The following is a 12,477-nucleotide window of genomic DNA, read 5'->3' as shown; positions in this document are numbered from 1 at the left end:
TCTGTGTCACCCCCTGGCCCTGGCACTCCTTCTCTGCCACCTGTTCCACATCACCGCTTCTGGCGTTCCACCCTCACCATTCCCAACATCCTTTGCTCCCATCGGATTTACAAATTTGCTCTCTGCTCCACACTGACAAACACAATATTGTGCAAAAGTCTTATATATAGGCATCCATTAGTCTCATGAGACCATGGATTTGTGGCTTGGAAGGTTTCCAGGGCGCAGGCCTGGGCATGGTTGTATGGAAGACTGGCAGTTGCCCATGCTGCAAGTCTCCCCTCTCCACGCCACCGACGTTGTCCAAGGGAAGGGCACTAGGGCTGATACAGCTTGTTACCGGTGTCGTCGCAGAGCAATGTGTGGTTAAGTGCCTTAAAATGTCAAAAGTCTTAGGTGTGACATTTATAAATGACTTGAGTGAGCAAGTGGAGGGGTGGGTTAGTAAGTTTTCAGATGACATGAAGGTTGGTGGTGTTGTGTATAGTGCAGAAGGCTGTCCTAGGTTACAACAGGACATTGATGAGTATGGCATAAGAGGGCAGCACGGTTTTGTAGCAGTTAGTGAAATGCTTTACGGCGCTCCAGATTATGATTATGATTATGAGGACATGCAGTCCTCTTTTATTGTCATTTAGTAATGCATGCATTAAGAAATGATACAATGTTTTTCCAGAATGATATCACAAAAACACAAGACAAACCGACTTAAAAACTAACAAAAACCACATAATTATAACATATAGTTACAACAGTGCAAAGCAATACCATAATTTGATAAGAACAGACCATGGCACAGTAAAAGTCTCAAAGTCTCTCAAAAGTCCCATCATCTCACGCAGACGGTGAACCTCCAGCGCCGCCAACTTGCCGATGCAGCATCCCGGAAGCATCTGACCACAGTCCAACTCCGAGTCCGTCCGAAAACTCCGAGCCTCTGACCACCTATTCGACACTGAGCACCATCTCTGCCGAGCGCTTTGACCGCGGCCCTGGCAACAGGCGATACGCAAAGCCGAGGATTTGGGGCCTTTGTCTCTGGAGATTCTCGATCGCACAGTAGCAGCGGCAGTGAAGCAGGCATCTCAGAAGTTACTGCAGATGTTCCTCTGCACTTCTCACGGCTGTCCCCATCAAATCTGGATTGTGCACGGCCCCTAGTTACACATTATCGATATCATTCGGAACGGCTGCACGCGCTGTGTTGCGCCACCATCTTCTCCTCCCCCCCCTTGGAAAAGATGTAAGATTGGGCTTCCATTGTCACTGCTGTCAGTAAGAAGTTTGTTGTGTGCTCCCCTTGACATGTACATTTCCTCCAGGTGCTCCAGTTTCCTCCAACATTCCAAAGACGTACTGCAGTATTAGGTTAGAGTTAACGTGAAACTTTCCTCTCAGAGGGAGACATATGCAATTGTGTTGTAGGATGTAGGTGATAATGGTAACCATGACTGTTCTTGGCAAATTTTTCCACAGAAATGGTTTGCCATTGCCTTCTCTTTGCAGTGTCTTTACAAGACGGGTGACCCCAGCCATTATCTAAACTCTTCAGAGATTGTCTGCCTGGGGTCAGTGGTCGCATGTGTGATATGCACCAGGTCCTCATATGACCATTCACCACCTGTTCCCATGGCCTCATGTGACCCGACCGGGAGGAGAAGGGGCTAAGCATGTGCTACACCTTGCCCAAGGGTGACCTTGGCAGAGGGAAGGAGCACCTTACACCTCCTTTGGTACAGATGTGTCTCCACTCCACCAACCAAATTGTTAAATTAGGGTGTAAAATGCTTATTTTCCTTGTAGTATAACTTTCTCATGCTTACTTATAAATCTGTTATAATCACATATACACATGTGATTGTTCAATAAATTTTCCAGTAATTGTAGTACAACCCATTTTGTAGCTGGTGTCATGCCTCTTGAATCTGGTTATTTCATAGGTTAACTGTTCTCACTGGAGTGTTGTTATCTCTGGGCTGAGTTTGAGATGACCATAACTTTTTTTCCTCTCTTCTTTTTCTTTGTTTGTGTAACACTTCATAAAACGGCCACAGCCACCATGTTATATACTGCACCTCGTTCAAAGCTGAAAGTAAATTTGTTATCAATGTAGGTACGTACATACATGTCACCATATACCAGTCAGCACATTCTCCATCATGCATACTTGAGTTTTGAAGAACCTCTGGATTAATATCACCAGATTCAACACATGATATTTAAGATGGAGGTAGATAAGATATTTAATAAGCGGTGGTTTAAAAGCTTAATAGCAGATAGGAATGTGGAGTGACGCTTATGGTCAGATCAGCCGCTATGTTCCTAAGGGTGGAGGGGACTCGAGGGTCAAGTGGCCAACCCCAAATCCCCATCTATATGTTCCCATTCAGTGACAAGTTGAGTTCTTACCCAGGCCGTGATGGGCACAATTTGAACTTCTTTATTTTTCATGTAAAACAGATGGGTGAGGGAGAAGCACATGTGTTATTGTGATGTGGATTAGAAAAAGAATTACAAGAATTATTTTTAATAAAATGAAGTATGGTAGGTATCTGACCTTGGGTAATTCCAGACAGATTGTTTACAAGCAGGGTGCTTAGAATAAAAATCACAGCAACAGGCACAGCCTCAGAATAGTTTAAATAGTTCCACAGTCAGTGACTTATCTTTCACGGGTAACTGCTGCAACAATGCCATTACTCGTACTGTTCTGTTGGGAATTGTGGAAATGCTATGATGGTGCCAGTATGTTTGGTGACACATATGGGCTGCCACCAGCACAATCCGAGGTTGTTTTGGCTGTTAACACAACCGACCCATTTCACTGTTTGTTTTGATGTACAGGTGATAAAGAAATTTGAGTCATGAATCAGAATCTGAAGGGCTGGCAGTCAATCTGTAGCACAGCAGATTGCCCACAAGGGATAATGCATCAGCAACATTCTAAGACCAGGGGAGACAGTCTCAAAATAGAGGCAGGTCCATTTAGAATGAGATGAGGAGGAATTTCTTTAGCCAGAGAGGTGGTGAATCTGCGGAATGGCTGCGGAGGCCAAGTCATTGGGTACATTTAAGTCAGGGGTTGATAGGTTCTTGATTAGTCAGGGCAGGAAGGGATACGGGGAGAAGGCAGGAGACTGGGACTGAGAGGGAAATGGATCAACCATGATGAAATGGCGGAGCAATGGCCTAATCTGTTTTGATGTTAGTGCACCAAAAGAGAGAGGAGCAGAATTAGGCCATTTGGCCCATCATGTCTGGTCTGCCATTTCATCATGGCTGATTAATTATCCCTTTCAACCATATTTTCCTGTAGTCTCCCTGTAACCTGTGATGCCCTGACTAATCAAGAACCTCAAGGGAGGAGAAGATGGCAGTGTGACGCAGTGCGTGCAGCTCTCCAGTGAAATGATATCGTATCTGTTAAATAGGGGCCGTGGACAATTCTGATTTGATGAAGACAGGTGTGAGAAGCAGAGGAACAGCTGAAGAAATTTCTGAAATGCCTGGTTTCGCTGCCGTTGTTACTGTGCGATTGAGAATCTTCCGGAGAGAAGGCCCCAAAATCCCCGGCTTTGCCTGCTGCTGGCGACCGAGGCTGGGGTCGAATCATTCGGATAGAGATGGTGCTCGGTCCTCGGTGTCGGAGGGCTGATCAGAGCTCGAAGTTTTCGGACGACTCAGAGTCGGACTGTGGTCAGGCATGGCAGGGAGAGTTTTCTTCCTTCTCCTGTCTGAGTGAGATGTGGGACATTTGAGGGACTTTGAACTTTTTACTGTGCCATGGACTGTTCTTCATCAAGTTATGGTATTGTTGCACTGTTGTAACTATATGTTATAATTATGTAGTTTTGTTAGTTTTTCAGTCTTGGTCTGTCCTGTGTTTCTGTGATATCACACCGAAGGAATATTGTATAATTTCTTAATGTACGCATTACTAAATGACAATAAAAGAGGACTGCGTGTCCTCATAATCTAATCTAATCTATCAATCTCCGCTTTAAATATTAAAGATTAGCTTTATTTCAAAGTGCAAAGTTCAAAGTAAATTTTTTTATCAAAGTATATATATCACCATATAAAAGCTTGATATTCATTTTCTTTGTGGACATCCACAGTAAATACAAAGAAACACAATAGAATCAATGGAACACCATACACAACAAACACGGACAAACGTCCAATGTGTAAAAGACAACAAATTGTGCAAATATAAAGAAAAAAAACAGAAAAATCATAATAATAAATGGTAGTGCTTGTCCATTGTGCCCGACAATGACAGGAAACCTGTGCGGGAGAGTTTGTGAGGCCGTTTTACTGGGGCAGTTCCACTCTCTTCACCTCAGAAGTCCGGGACCAGCGGTACGAACCAGTGTCACAAACTGGGATCTTCCTTGGTTGCAGTGGATGACCATGAAGTCTCCTATGGCTCATCATGCCCTTCGTTCTCCACGGAGTGTTGCAGAACCACCTTCCTGGCTGTTGGACCTCACGGCTAGTCTCAGCCCCCTAGTCCCCAGGAGCTGACTTTGCATGCCAGGATGGGCACGTCCCTAACTCATCAGCGTATGAGGCCGCCAGCTACCCTCACCTGGTTTAGCCAGCCTGTTGAAGCAGGTTACCAAGGTGTGGTTGCTTGTTGAATGCAAACAGCTACTTGGAGCCGCAGGCGAGAGCTGAGTGTCTGGTGGGGACCAAAGGTGAGTGAGCTGCCCCAGAATGGACATCACAAGCACCTTCACCAGAGGTGCTACCTCTCCCTGGACACCCCACACACTCCAATAAATATCAAGAACATGAGTTGTCAAATCCTTGAGAGTGAGTTCATACATTATAGGAACAGTTCAGTAACGGAGTGTGAGGTTATCTCTTCTGGTTCAAGATCCTGATGGTTGAGGGGTAATAACTGTTCCTGAACTTGGTGGTGTGGGTGCTGAGGCTCCTGTACCTCCTTCCTGATGGTTGAGGGGTAATAACTGCTCCTGAACCTGGTGGTGTGGGTCCCGAGGCTCCTGTACCTCCTTCCTGATGGTTGAGGGGTAATAACTGCTCCTGAACCTGGTGGTGTGGGTCCCGAGGCTCCTGTACCTCCTTCCTGATGATTGAGGGGTAATAACTGCTCCTGAACCTGGTGGTGTGGGTGCCGAGGCTCCTGTACCTCCTTCCTGATGGTTGAGGGGTAATAACTGCTCCTGAACCTGGTGGTGTGGGTGCTGAGGCTCCTGTACCTCCTTCCTGATGGTTGAGGGGTAATAACTGCTCCTGAACCTGGTGGTGTGGGTCCCGAGGCTCCTGTACCTCCTTCCTGATGATTGAGGGGTAATAACTGCTCCTGAACCTGGTGGTGTGGGTGCTGAGGCTCCTGTACCTCCTTCCTGATGGTTGAGGGGTAATAACTGTTCCTGAACCTGGTGAACTGGGTCCCGAGGCTCCTGTACCTCCTTCCTGATGGCAGCATTGAGAACATTTGTCACATGTACCGTTTGTACATTGAAACATACGGTGATACGCATCAATCATGCCATAGTTTTTGCGATGTGCTGGGTGCAGCCACCACAAATGTTGCCACAGTTCAAGTGCCAACATAGCATGCCCAAAACTCACAAACTATAACCATATAACCCGTATACCCATTGACTTGGCCTCCAAGAAGCTAGACCCTCTCCTCTCTGACTCCTTTTGTTGTCTTTCACCTTTTCCACCTATACCTTCAGGCGACTTCACTTCATCACCCCTACCCACCCATCTTCCCACTCACCTGGTCTCACCGATCACCTTCCTGCTTGTATTCCTTCCCCTCCCTCACTTTCTTATTCTGGCTTCTTGTCCCTTCCTTTCCAGTCCTGAAGAAGAGTATCAGTTCTGAAACATCGACAGTTTATTCCCCTCCATAGATGCTGCCTGACCTGCTGAGTTTTTCTGTGGCATCTTGTGTGTGCTCTGTGCTTCCTGTCAGTTTCTAATGCTGGAGGAATGAATTTCAGGTGTGTGTGTGTGTGTGTGTGTGTGTGTGTGTGTATATGAGTGTGTGTGTGTGTGTGTGTGTGTGTGGGGGGTGTGTGTGTGTGTGTGTGTGTGTGTGTGAGTGTGTGTGTGTGTGTGTGTGTGTATGAGTGTGTGTGTGTGTGTGTGTGTGTGTGTGTGGGGGGGGTGTGTGTGTGTGTGTGTGTGTGTGTGTGTGTGTGTGGGGGGGGGGGGGTGGGGTTTAAGTTCCAAGGAGCTGTACAGGTTGAGTCTTTTACACAGAGGGTGGTGGGTGCCTGCAATGAGCTGCTGGAGCTGCTTGGGAGACAAATACGATAGTAGTACCTAAGGGGATCTTAGATAAAGTCCTGAATGCGTAGGAGGACATGATGGAACAAGAAACATCATTCACATTACCTTAAATGCAAATTTATAATTTTTTGAATATCATAAACATGGTAGCTTTTGTAACATGAGACCTGCAGGGTTTTGTTAAGACTACAAGACCGTAAGATATAGGAGCAGAATTAGGCCATTCAGCCCATTGAGTCTGCTCTGTCATTTCATCATGGCTGATTCCAGATCCCACTCAACCCCATACACCTGCCTTCTCGCCATATCCTTTAATGCCTTCACCAATCAGGAAACTATCAACTTCTATTTTGAATATACCTATGGACTTGGCCTCCACCACAGTCTGTGGCAGAGCATTCCACAGATTCACCACTCTTTGACAAAAAAAAATTATCCTTACCTCTGTTCCAAAAGGCCACCCCTCATTTCTGAGGCTGTGTCGTCTAGTTCTGGTCACCCTCATCAGAGGAAACATCCTCTTCACACCTACCTTAGCTAGTCCTTTCAACATTCAGTAGTTTCAATGAAATCTCCACGCAGTCTTCTAACTTCCAATGAGTACAAGCCCAAAGCTGCCAAACAGTCCTCACGTTAACCTCTTCATTCCCGGAATCATCCTTGTGAACCTCCTCTGGACTCTCTCCAATGACAACACATCCTTTCTGAGATATGAGGCCCAAAGCTGTTGACAGTACTCCAAGTGTGGCCTGACTAGTGTCTTATAAAGCCTCAGCATTATCTCTTTGTTTTTATATTCTATTCCCCTTGATATAAATACCAACATTGCATTTGCCTTCTTTACCACAGACTCAACCTGTGAATTAACATTAGGGAGTCTTGCACGAAGACTCCAAAGTCCCTTTGCACCTTTGATGTTTGAACTTTCTTCCCACTTAGATAATAGTCTGCAGTTTTGTTCCTTTTACCAAAATGCATTATCATACATTTCCCAACACTGTATTCCATCTGCCAGTTTTTTGCCCATTCTTCCAATTTGTCAAAGTCCTGCTGCAAATGCATTGCTTCCTCAGCACTATCTACCCCTCCACTTATCTTCGTATCATCCACAAACTTTACCACAAAGCCATCAATTCCATTATCTAAATCATTGACAAACAATGTGAAAAGTAGCAGTCCCAATACTGACCCCTGAGGAACACCACTAGTCACTGGCAGCCAACATGAAAAGGCCCTTTTATTACCACTCACTGCCTCCTGCCTGTCAGCTATTCCTCTATCCATGCCTGTATTTCCTGTATCCATAGGATTTTTTGTGAGGCACCTTATCAAATGCCTTCTGAAGATCTAAGTAAATGATATCCACTGCCTCTCCTTTGTCCACCCTGCTGGTTACTTCCTCAAAGAACTCTAACAGATTTGTCAGGCAAGATTTCCCTTTACAGAAACCATGCTGACTTTGACTTATTTAATCTTTGATCTCCAATTACCCTGAAACCTCATCCTTAATAATGGACTTCAACACTTTCCCAACCACTGAGGTTAGGTAAACTGGTCTATAATTTACTTTCTTTTGCCTCCCTCCCTTCTTGAAGAGTGGAGTGGTGTTTGCAATTTTCCAGTCATGCCAGAATTCTTGAAAGATCATGACGAATGCATCTGCTATCTCTTCAGCAACCTCTCTCAGGACTCTGGGATGTAGTCCATCTGGTCCAGGTGACTTATCCACCTCAAGACCTTTGAGTTTGCCTCGGACTTTTTCCTTTGTAATAGCAATGGCACTCACTCCTGCTCCCTGACATCACGGACCTCTGGCACACTGCTAATGCCTTCCACAGTAAAGACTGAATTGAAGTACAAATGTACTTACTCAGTCTATCTGCCACTTATTTGACCCCCATTACTGCCTCACCAGCATCACTTTCCAGTGGTCTAGTATCAATTCTCAATTCCATTTTTTCCCTTATATAACTGGAAAAAGCTTTTAGCATCCTGCTTTATAGTATCAGCTAGTTTGCCCACATATTTCATTTTTTACCCTTTTTATAGCTTTTTTTGTTGCCTTTTGTTGGATTTTAAATGTTTCCCAATTATCCAACTTCCCACTTACAGGGCTGTGTACTAAGCCTCCTCCTGTACTCTCTGTATACATATTCGCAGCTCCAATCTGCTAATTAAATTTGCTGACGACACTACACTAATTGGCCTAATCTCAAATAATAACGAGGCAGCCTACAGAGAGGAAGTCATCACCCTGACACAGTGGTGTCAAGAAAACAACCTCTCCCTCAATGTTGCAAAAACAAAGTTGCTGGTTGTGGACTACAGGAGGAATGGAGATGGGCGAACCGCTATAGGCATCAGTGGTTCTGGTGTTGAGAGGGTGAACAGCTTTAAATTCCTCGGCATAAACCTCACCAAAGATCTCACGTGGTCTGTACATACCGGCTGTGTGGTGAAAAAGGCACAACAGCGCCTCCTTCACCTCAGACGGTTGAAGAAGTTTGGTATAGAAACATAGAAACATAGAAACATAGAAACATAGAAAATAGGTGCAGGAGTAGGCCATTCGGCCCTTTGAGCCTGCACCACCATTTATTATGATCATGGCTGATCATCCAACTCAGAACCCCGCCCCAGCCTTCCCTCCATACCCCCTGATCCCCGTAGCCACAAGGGCCATATCTAACTCCCTCTTAAACACAGCCAATGAACTGGCCTCAACTGTTTCCTGTGGCAGAGAATTCCACAGATTTACCACTCTCTGTGTGAAGAAGTTTTTCCTAATCTCGGTCCTAAAAGGCTTCCCCTTTATCCTCAAACTGTGACCCCTTGTTCTGGACTTCCCCAACATCGGGAACAATCTTCCTTCATCTAGCCTGTCCAATCCCTTTAGAATTTTATACGATTCAATCAGATCCCCCTCAATCTTCTAAATTCCAACGAGTACAAGCCCAGTTGATCCAGTCTTTCTTCATATGAAAGTCCTGCCATCCCAGGAATCAATCTGGTGAACCTTCTTTGTACTCCCTCTATGGCAAGGATGTCTTTCCTCAGATTAGGGGACCAAAACTGCACACAATACTCCAGGTGTGGTCTCACCAAGGCCTTGTACAACTGCAGTAGTACCTCCCTGCTCCTGTACTCGAATTCTCTCGCTATAGATGCCAGCATACCATTCGCCTTTTTCACCGCCTGCTGTACCTGCATGCCCGCTTTCAATGACTGGTGTATAATGACACCCAGGTCTCGTTGCACCTCCCCTTTTCCTAATCGGCCACCGTTCAGATAATAATCTGTTTTCCTATTTTTGCTACCAAAGTGGATAACTTCATATTTATCCACATTAAATTGCATCTGCCATGAATTTGCCCACTCACCCAACCTATCCAAGTCACCCTGCATCCTCTTAGCATCCTCCTCACAGCTAACACTGCCACCCAGCTTCGTGTCATCGGCAAACTTGGAGATGTTGCATTTAATTCCCTCATCCAAGTCATTAATATATATTGTAAACAACTGGGGTCCCAGCACTGAGCCTTGCGGTACCCCACTAGTCACCGCCTGCCATTCTGAAAAGGTCCCGTTTATTCCCACTCTTTGCTTCCTGTCTGCTAACCAATTCTCCATCCACATCAATACCTTACCCCCAATACCGTGTGCTTTAAGTTTGCACACTAATCTCCTGTGTGGGACCTTGTCAAAAGCCTTTTGAAAATCCAAATATACCACATCCACTGGTTCTCCCTTATCCACTCTACTGGTTAACATTCTCAAAAAATTCTATGAGATTCGTCAGACATGATTTTCCTTTCACAAATCCATGCTGACTTTGTCCGATGATTTCACCGCTTTCCAAATGTGCTGTTATCACATCTTTGATAACTGACTCCAGCAGTTTCCCCACCACCAACGTTAGGCTAATTCCCCGGTTTCTCTCTCCCTCCTTTTTTAAAAAGTGGGGTTACATTAGCCACCCTCCAATCCTCAGGAACTAGTCCAGAATCTAATGAGTTTTGAAAAATTATCACTAATGCATCCACTATTTCTTGGGCTACTTCTTTAAGCACTCTGGGATGCAGACCATCTGGCCCTGGGGATTTATCTGCCTTCAATCCCTTCAATTTACCTAACACCACTTCCCTACTAACATGTATTTCGCTCAGTTCCTCCATCTCACTGGACCCCCTGTCCCCTACTATTTCTGGAAGATTATTTATGTCCTCCTTAGTGAAGACAGAACCAAAGTAATTATTCAATTGGTCTGCCATGTCCTTGCTCCCCATAATCAATTCCCCTGTTTCTGTCTGCAGGGGACCTACATTTGTCTTTACCAGTCTTTTCCTTTTTACATATCTATAAAAGCTTTTACAGTCAGTTTTTATGTTCCCTGCCAGTTTTCTCTCATAATCTTTTTTCCCCTTCCTAATTAAGCCCTTTGTCCTCCTGTGCTGAACTCTGAATTTCTCCCAGTCCTCAGGTGAGCCACTTTTTCTGGCTAATTTGTATGCTTCTTCGTTGGAATTGATACTATCCCTAACTTCTCTTGTCAGCCACGGGTGCACTACCTTCCTTGATTTATTCTTATGGCCCCCCAGATTTTAAGAACTTTCTATGAGGGCATGACTGGCTGAATCACTGCCTGGTATGGGAACTGTACCTCCCTCAATCGCAGGGCTCTGCGGACACCCCAGCGCATCTGTAGATGTGAACTTCCCACTATTCAGGACATTTACAAAGACAGGTGTGTAAAAAGGGTCCAAAGTATCATTGGGGACCCAAGTCACCCCAACCACAAACTGTTCCAACTGCTACCATCTGGGGAACGGTACCGCAGCATAAAAGCCAGAACCAACAGGCTCCAGGACAGCTTCTTCCACCAGTCAAGTGGAAAGGAGAACAAAGTGATCGTTACTCTGAATCCAATGCAGCACAAAAAAACACAATAAATATAAATGCACTGAAAATGCATTTTTCATACGATGTAGCTCAGAGTGCTTTTCAGTGGGATAAAGTACAAACATGAAAATAGAATAAAAAATAAAAATAAACATGAAAATAAAAGACAAAAAGGATGCCTACAACATCATACCTGCTAATCTGCAACTGTGTTGCAAGTTCATCTATCTTATTCCATAAACTGTGCACATTATAAACGCCTGCAGTCCTGTACTCACCCATTTTGATTTTGTCCATCTTTTACGTTGCAACTCATCCTGTTGACTGCAATTTTGCCCAATCAACAACCTCTCTTCAATATAAATTGTCTCTGTTTGTAAACCAGCTACCTCATCTTCAGCACTATTATCTGCCTTTCCCACGATACTTCTTGTGACGAAATATACGCAGCCTAGGACACTAGCAGCTCAACCTTTTGATTCTTAACTTTGTTTGAGGCCTCCACAACCCCTCCACGATCTGTTCTGGCATGCTGGTTCCCATCCCCCTGCAACTCTAGTTTAAACCTCACCATCCAGCATTAACAAACCTTCCTGCTAGGATATTAGTCCCCCTCCAGTTCAAGTACAAACCTTCCCTGGAAGAGAGCCCAGTGATCCAAAAATCTTATGTCCTCCTTCCTACATCAACTCCTTAGCCACATATTAAACTGTATAATCCTCCTAGTTCAGGCCTCACTAGCACATGGGACGGGTAGCAATCCTGAGATCACAACTCTGGAGGTCCTGTCTCTTAACTTAGCACCTAACTCCATGAACACCCTATGCAGAGCCTCGTCTCTCATCTTACCCATGTCATTGATACCTACATGGATCACGACCTCTGGCTGGTCACCCTCCCTCTTAAGAATGCTGAGGACTCAATTCGAGATAACCCAGATGCCTGCACTGGGAAACAATGTACCATCCTGGAATCTTGTTCTCACCCACAGAACCTCCTGTCCGTTCCCCTAACTAATGAATCCCCTATCACCATAGTGTACCTCTTCTCTCCCTCCCCTTCTGAGTCACGGATATAGTTAGTGCCAAAGACCAGACCACTGTGACTTTCCTCTGTTAGATCAACCTCACCCCCCCACCTCCACCAACAGCATCCAAAATTTTGTTGAGGGGGATGGCCACAGGGGTTCTTTGCACTGGCTCCTTAACCCCTTTCCCCATCTAGCTGTCACCCAGGTTCCGTGTCCTGCCCCTTGGGTGTAACTACTTCTCTACATGTCCCAAATATCCCTAACCCCAACTT

General features: G+C 45.2%; 1 long non-coding RNA gene across 7 annotated transcripts in view; it reads left to right on the top strand.

The window, feature by feature from the left end:
* LOC134359750 (uncharacterized) overlaps positions 1-12,477 on the top strand; it is a 134,737-nt gene that overhangs the window by 66,330 nt on the left and 55,930 nt on the right. Inside the window, exon 3 of one of the 7 annotated variants that reach the window (XR_010021197.1) lies at positions 3,432-3,934. The exons of the other annotated variants lie outside the window; for them this stretch is intronic. This is a non-coding gene — a long non-coding RNA (uncharacterized LOC134359750). Of the gene's footprint in view, positions 1-3,431; positions 3,935-12,477 lie in introns of those variants that run through there. 7 annotated transcript variants of the gene reach the window in all.

This window comes from Mobula hypostoma, chromosome 21, assembly GCF_963921235.1.
Source record: "Mobula hypostoma chromosome 21, sMobHyp1.1, whole genome shotgun sequence".
NCBI classification, from domain to species: domain Eukaryota; kingdom Metazoa; phylum Chordata; class Chondrichthyes; order Myliobatiformes; family Myliobatidae; genus Mobula; species Mobula hypostoma.
This window is presented reverse-complemented; position numbering and strand designations above follow the sequence as displayed.